At 59.6% G+C, this 7,756-nt stretch overlaps 2 non-coding genes and 1 pseudogene across 2 annotated transcripts; all 3 read right to left on the bottom strand.

The window, feature by feature from the left end:
- Positions 1 to 4,943, bottom strand: part of LOC126434842 (large subunit ribosomal RNA) — a 7,963-nt pseudogene extending 3,020 nt beyond the window's left edge.
- Positions 4,944 to 5,131: 188 nt separating this feature from the next.
- LOC126434896 (5.8S ribosomal RNA) lies at positions 5,132 to 5,286 on the bottom strand. The gene has a single exon (XR_007579563.1). It is a non-coding gene; the product is annotated as a 5.8S ribosomal RNA (ribosomal RNA).
- Positions 5,287 to 5,637: 351 nt separating this feature from the next.
- LOC126434778 (small subunit ribosomal RNA) lies at positions 5,638 to 7,547 on the bottom strand. Its single transcript, XR_007579484.1, has one exon. It is a non-coding gene; the product is annotated as a small subunit ribosomal RNA (ribosomal RNA).
- Between the last annotated feature and the right edge of the window lie 209 nt (positions 7,548 to 7,756).

Raw genomic sequence — 7,756 nt, forward strand, 5'->3', positions numbered from 1 at the left:
ACTGCAATCCCCTCGCGGTCGATGCAAAAAGCAGGACGTCATCTGCGAAGGCCGCAGCGTTAACTCTGCGACCAAGGATCCGAGCTCCGATGTGGGAGGGAAGTTGACTCAAAACATAGTCCACCGCAAAATTGAAAAGGAGGGGGGAGAGGGGGTCACCCTGACGCACACCCCTAGCCGGCTGCAGGGGCACGCCCACGTCGGCGCCGCCCGCTATCACCGTCGTGCTACCCTCGTAACACCTTTCGACGTACTCAATAAAGCAATCCGGCAGGCCATGAGCCCTCAGCACGGGGCGGAGGGCGGCATGGTCCACCGAATCGAACGCTTTAGAGACGTCGATCGATGCCACAAAAACAGAGCGACAGGAGCGGACTGCGTCGGTGAGAGCAGTGTCCAAGATGAAGGTGTTTTCCAACATCCCATCCCGGGGGATGAATGCCCGCTGACGTTCGTCCACAGCACATGCACGCATCAGGCGTGACGCGAGAACCTTGTGAAAGGTCCGCGCCAACACCGAGCAGACCGTAATGGGGCGAAAGTCAGCGGGGGATGTTGGTGCAGCCGTTTTGGGGAGAAGTGACGTCCGGGCGCGAAGCAGACGCTCGGGGAGGGCGCGGGCCAGGAGGAAGAGGTTCAAGAGTTTCACCAGGACTTCATGCGGCAGGCGCCGCAGCTCCGCTGGAGTCAGGCCGTCCGGCCCGGCTGCCGATCCCCTGGGCGGCAAGGCAGCAGCGACCTCCTCACGTGTGACCGGCCCCCATAGGCACTCAGGAGCGACAGGCTCCGAGTGCGGGAGAAGGCGGTCACGGATGAAGCCGGCGGTGGAGATCGGCTTCTTCGTGAAGAGGTCCGCCCAGAAGTCCAGCAGACCGGGGATGTCGGGTGGCGGCTGCAGCAGGGTGCCGTCCAGCAAGCCGCGCACGCAACGTGCACGCGACCTACGGAAGGCGTCCTGTGTCCGCGCGTATTCCCAGCGGCGCCGCTTGCGCTTCTGCAGCGGCGGGGCGGCAGGCGGCCGCTTGGATGGTTGGCGCGGCCGCTGTGTCCTGGTGATCAACCTCTCCCCCCTGGACCCGACCGACGCAAGGGCATCCGGGAGCATGCCCAGGATGACATCGGGCGGCGTGCCCCGCCCCAGACCAATGACTCGATCCAGGGCAGAGAAACGCTGGGCGGAAGCAGGTAGCCCCGCCAGATGCTCCCAGATGGCGGCGTCAGTCGGCCCCTCCGGCGGCGGCCCGGTGGTGTCGGCCGCGAAGTCCTCGGCTGCGTCGACGGGCGGCGCAGCGGCCTCGCCCGCGTCAGGCAGCGAGCTCGCTGCTCCACGGCGGGACGCCGGCTCTTCACCCCGACCGATCTCAAGTGCCTCCATGAATTGGCGGACAAGCTGCTTGTGGGCAGCTTGCCGCCGTCGGCACTTGATTGCCTCAAGCGTTCGGTCGGGGAACATCCTGGTAAGTTCTTGATTTACAAAGAAGAACCGGGCGTCCCTCTCCAGGAACAGTTCGGCCTCTGCCTTGGCGAGCGACAGGACTTCTTCCTCCGTCCACCTCGCGCGATGCCTCTCCGTCACGATCTCAGCGTTGGCGGCCGCAGGGTGTTGGCGGCGGCGATGGACCCCGAGACCGTTCTTCGTGGTAAAAGTGCGGTGGCACTCACTGCAAGCAAAGGGAGCTACACAAACTATCGCATTTTCGTTACGGCCGGTTGGCCGGATAGGTGCTGGGGTAGCTGGGGTGGCACCTTCAGCGGAAGGGCCACCATCTCTTGTTTCTTGTCGGCTGCCCCCAACTATAAAGGGATAATGCGAGGGGGGGCTGGTAACCCCCCCAAGCCCCTGGTGCGGTCTTCCACTCTGCAAAAATCAGCGGGCCCACGAGAAGGGGAGAAGACCGCAGGAGAGGAGAGGCTAAGAGGGCTAGGCCCATGTATTGCGCATCACTCTCCCTGTAACTATAACCCAAGGAAGGCACCTCGCAGCAGCAGCACGACTACATCAAGACCGCACTTCGAAAAGCCAAGTCCGGATGCAGCCACACCGCCGCCACTTGGCCACCTTAAGAGAGTCATAGTTACTCCCGCCGTTTACCCGCGCTTGCTTGAATTTCTTCACGTTGACATTCAGAGCACTGGGCAGAAATCACATTGCGTCAACACCCGCTAGGGCCATCGCAATGCTTTGTTTTAATTAGACAGTCGGATTCCCCCAGTCCGTGCCAGTTCTGAGTTGATCGTTGAATGGCGGCCGAAGAGAATCCGCGCACCCGCGCGCCCCCGGAGGAGCACGCTAAGGCGGACGCGGCCTCGCAGCAAGGAAGATCCGTGGGAGGCCAAGGCACGGGACCGAGCTCGGATCCTGCACGCAGGTTGAAGCACCGGGGCGCGAACGCCGCGCAGGCGCGCGCATCCTGCACCGCCGGCCAGCACGAGGCCAACCAACGGCGAGAGCAGACCACGCCCGCGCTAAACGCCCGCACTTACCGGCACCCCTACGGCACTCACCTCGCCCAGGCCCGGCACGTTAGCGCTGACCCACTTCCCGACCAAGCCCGACACGCCCCGATCCTCAGAGCCAATCCTTATCCCGAAGTTACGGATCCAATTTGCCGACTTCCCTTACCTACATTATTCTATCGACTAGAGGCTCTTCACCTTGGAGACCTGCTGCGGATATGGGTACGAACCGGCGCGACACCTCCACGTGGCCCTCTCCCGGATTTTCAAGGTCCGAGGGGAAGATCGGGACACCGCCGCAACTGCGGTGCTCTTCGCGTTCCAAACCCTATCTCCCTGCTAGAGGATTCCAGGGAACTCGAACGCTCATGCAGAAAAGAAAACTCTTCCCCGATCTCCCGACGGCGTCTCCGGGTCCTTTTGGGTTACCCCGACGAGCATCTCTAAAAGAGGGGCCCGACTTGTATCGGTTCCGCTGCCGGGTTCCGGAATAGGAACCGGATTCCCTTTCGCCCAACGGGGGCCAGCACAAAGTGCATCATGCTATGACGGCCCCCATCAACATCGGATTTCTCCTAGGGCTTAGGATCGACTGACTCGTGTGCAACGGCTGTTCACACGAAACCCTTCTCCGCGTCAGCCCTCCAGGGCCTCGCTGGAGTATTTGCTACTACCACCAAGATCTGCACCGACGGCGGCTCCAGGCAGGCTCACGCCCAGACCCTTCTGCGCCCACCGCCGCGACCCTCCTACTCGTCAGGGCTTCGCGGCCGGCCGCAAGGACCGGCCATGACTGCCAGACTGACGGCCGAGTATAGGCACGACGCTTCAGCGCCATCCATTTTCAGGGCTAGTTGCTTCGGCAGGTGAGTTGTTACACACTCCTTAGCGGATTCCGACTTCCATGGCCACCGTCCTGCTGTCTTAAGCAACCAACGCCTTTCATGGTTTCCCATGAGCGTCGATTCGGGCGCCTTAACTCGGCGTTTGGTTCATCCCACAGCGCCAGTTCTGCTTACCAAAAGTGGCCCACTTGGCACTCCGATCCGAGTCGTTTGCTCGCGGCTTCAGCATATCAAGCAAGCCGGAGATCTCACCCATTTAAAGTTTGAGAATAGGTTGAGGTCGTTTCGGCCCCAAGGCCTCTAATCATTCGCTTTACCGGATGAGACTCGTACGAGCACCAGCTATCCTGAGGGAAACTTCGGAGGGAACCAGCTACTAGATGGTTCGATTAGTCTTTCGCCCCTATACCCAGCTCCGACGATCGATTTGCACGTCAGAATCGCTACGGACCTCCATCAGGGTTTCCCCTGACTTCGTCCTGGCCAGGCATAGTTCACCATCTTTCGGGTCCCAACGTGTACGCTCTAGGTGCGCCTCACCTCGCAATGAGGACGAGACGCCCCGGGAGTGCGGAGGCCGCCGCCCCGTGAAGGGCGGGGAAGCCCCATCCTCCCTCGGCCCGCGCAAGGCGAGACCTTCACTTTCATTACGCCTTTAGGTTTCGTACAGCCCAATGACTCGCGCACATGTTAGACTCCTTGGTCCGTGTTTCAAGACGGGTCGTGAAATTGTCCAAAGCTGAAGCGCCGCTGACGGGAGCGATTATTCCGCCCGAGAGCATCCCGAGCCAACAGCGGCGCGGGTCCGGGGCCGGGCCAGGTAGGTCCGTCATCCGGGAAGAACCGCGCGCGCTTGCCGGGAGCCCGAGCGCCCAAAGGGGCGAATCGACTCCTCCAGATATACCGCCGGGCAGCCAGCCAGGACACCGGGGCTCTGCCCAACAGACGCGAACCGAGGCCCGCGGAAGGACAGGCTGCGCACCCGGGCCGTAGGCCGGCACCCAGCGGGTCGCGACGTCCTACTAGGGGAGAAGTGCGGCCCACCGCACACCGGAACGGCCCCACCCCGCGGCGAGTGGAAAGGCAACCGGACACGACCCCGCCGCGGATTGCTCCGCGCGGGCGGCCGGCCCCATCTGCCGAGGGCGGAGGCCAGTGGCCGGATGGGCGTGAATCTCACCCGTTCGACCTTTCGGACTTCTCACGTTTACCCCAGAACGGTTTCACGTACTTTTGAACTCTCTCTTCAAAGTTCTTTTCAACTTTCCCTCACGGTACTTGTTCGCTATCGGTCTCGTGGTCATATTTAGTCTCAGATGGAGTTTACCACCCACTTGGAGCTGCACTCTCAAGCAACCCGACTCGAAGGAGAGGTCCCGCCGACGCTCGCACCGGCCGCTACGGGCCTGGCACCCTCTACGGGCCGTGGCCTCATTCAAGTTGGACTTGGGCTCGGCGCGAGGCGTCGGGGTAGTGGACCCTCCCAAACACCACATGCCACGACAGGCGGCAGCCTGCGGGGTTCGGTGCTGGACTCTTCCCTGTTCGCTCGCCGCTACTGGGGGAATCCTTGTTAGTTTCTTTTCCTCCGCTTAGTAATATGCTTAAATTCAGCGGGTAGTCTCGCCTGCTCTGAGGTCGTTGTACGAGGTGTCGCACGCCACACCGCCAGCCGGCTGTGCACGCTACCGAGTAAGTACCGGTATGCGAACCGCCAGGCGACGGGCGCGCATCGCACGTTTAAGGAGGCGCGGCCGGCCCCACAGGCGGCCGCGACGCTCCCAGGTCTGCGAAGCGGGGCAAACGCCGCGCGCTTCAGTATACGTAGCCGACCCTCAGCCAGACGTGGCCCGGGAACGGAATCCATGGACCGCAATGTGCGTTCGAAACGTCGATGTTCATGTGTCCTGCAGTTCACATGTCGACGCGCAATTTGCTGCGTTCTTCATCGACCCACGAGCCGAGTGATCCACCGTCCTGGGTGATCTTTTCTTAGTTTCCACCGTCTCTTTCAAGACAGTTGCATAGGCGGGACGTAGGCGTGTGGCGGCCCCTGTTCAAGCGTTCTGTGTCCAACGGCCTCACGGCCGATGGGCGTCGTACGGCTCCACACCGGAGCGGACAGGCAGTCGGGCGAAAGTCATTCAAAACCGGCGCCAGGCGCCAGGTGCCGCAGGCCAGCCGCTCCAGCGCTTCAGCGCTCGTACCACACAACATTGGCGTTAGTTTTGAGAAGCACGCGTGGTTCCGCACGCGGCGCACGGCTACTGCGAGCCGTACAGGTAGCGTGTTGCGCGACACGACACGCACATCGAAAGACATGCAGTCTAGTCGGTAATGATCCTTCCGCAGGTTCACCTACGGAAACCTTGTTACGACTTTTACTTCCTCTAAATGATCAAGTTTGGTCATCTTTCCGGTAGCATCGGCAACGACAGAGTCAATGCCGCGTACCAGTCCGAAGACCTCACTAAATCATTCAATCGGTAGTAGCGACGGGCGGTGTGTACAAAGGGCAGGGACGTAATCAACGCGAGCTTATGACTCGCGCTTACTGGGAATTCCTCGTTCATGGGGAACAATTGCAAGCCCCAATCCCTAGCACGAAGGAGGTTCAGCGGGTTACCCCGACCTTTCGGCCTAGGAAGACACGCTGATTCCTTCAGTGTAGCGCGCGTGCGGCCCAGAACATCTAAGGGCATCACAGACCTGTTATTGCTCAATCTCGTGCGGCTAGAAGCCGCCTGTCCCTCTAAGAAGAAAAGTAATCGCTGACAGCACGAAGGATGTCACGCGACTAGTTAGCAGGCTAGAGTCTCGTTCGTTATCGGAATTAACCAGACAAATCGCTCCACCAACTAAGAACGGCCATGCACCACCACCCACCGAATCAAGAAAGAGCTATCAATCTGTCAATCCTTCCGGTGTCCGGGCCTGGTGAGGTTTCCCGTGTTGAGTCAAATTAAGCCGCAGGCTCCACTCCTGGTGGTGCCCTTCCGTCAATTCCTTTAAGTTTCAGCTTTGCAACCATACTTCCCCCGGAACCCAAAAGCTTTGGTTTCCCGGAGGCTGCCCGCCGAGTCATCGGAGGAACTGCGGCGGATCGCTGGCTGGCATCGTTTATGGTTAGAACTAGGGCGGTATCTGATCGCCTTCGAACCTCTAACTTTCGTTCTTGATTAATGAAAACATACTTGGCAAATGCTTTCGCTTCTGTTCGTCTTGCGACGATCCAAGAATTTCACCTCTAACGTCGCAATACGAATGCCCCCGCCTGTCCCTATTAATCATTACCTCGGGTTCCGAAAACCAACAAAATAGAACCGAGGTCCTATTCCATTATTCCATGCACACAGTATTCAGGCGGGCTTGCCTGCTTTAAGCACTCTAATTTGTTCAAAGTAAACGTGCCGGCCCACCGAGACACTCACTCAAGAGCACCCTGGTAGGATTGCAACGGGGTCCGCCTCGGGACGCACGAGCACGCACGAGGCGCGTCGCACGCCTTCAGCTCGCCCCACCGGCAGGACGTCCCACGATACATGCCAGTTAAACACCGACGGGCGGTGAACCAACAGCGTGGGACACAAATCCAACTACGAGCTTTTTAACCGCAACAACTTTAATATACGCTATTGGAGCTGGAATTACCGCGGCTGCTGGCACCAGACTTGCCCTCCAATAGATACTCGTTAAAGGATTTAAAGTGTACTCATTCCGATTACGGGGCCTCGGATGAGTCCCGTATCGTTATTTTTCGTCACTACCTCCCCGTGCCGGGAGTGGGTAATTTGCGCGCCTGCTGCCTTCCTTGGATGTGGTAGCCGTTTCTCAGGCTCCCTCTCCGGAATCGAACCCTGATTCCCCGTTACCCGTTACAACCATGGTAGGCGCAGAACCTACCATCGACAGTTGATAAGGCAGACATTTGAAAGATGCGTCGCCGGTACGAGGACCGTGCGATCAGCCCAAAGTTATTCAGAGTCACCAAGGCAAACGGACCGGACGAGCCGACCGATTGGTTTTGATCTAATAAAAGCGTCCCTTCCATCTCTGGTCGGGACTCTGTTTGCATGTATTAGCTCTAGAATTACCACAGTTATCCAAGTAACGTGGGTACGATCTAAGGAACCATAACTGATTTAATGAGCCATTCGCGGTTTCACCTTAATGCGGCTTGTACTGAGACATGCATGGCTTAATCTTTGAGACAAGCATATGACTACTGGCAGGATCAACCAGGGAGCTGCGTCAACTAGAGCTGAGCAGCCGGCCGCCCGGGAGTGTGTCCCGGGGGCCCGCGCGAACACGCAAGCGTCCGCTCAATTATTCTGCAAACAGGAGGAGGCTGAGCTCCCCTGCACCATACACCTCGAAACCCTCTCAGGTCCCGGCGGCGCGCAGCGCCGTCCTAAGTACTTGGTCGGGTTCGAGAGAGGCGCAATCGCCCGGAG

Source organism: Schistocerca serialis, unplaced genomic scaffold, assembly GCF_023864345.2.
Source record: "Schistocerca serialis cubense isolate TAMUIC-IGC-003099 unplaced genomic scaffold, iqSchSeri2.2 HiC_scaffold_1195, whole genome shotgun sequence".
Classification (NCBI taxonomy): Eukaryota; Metazoa; Arthropoda; class Insecta; order Orthoptera; family Acrididae; genus Schistocerca; species Schistocerca serialis.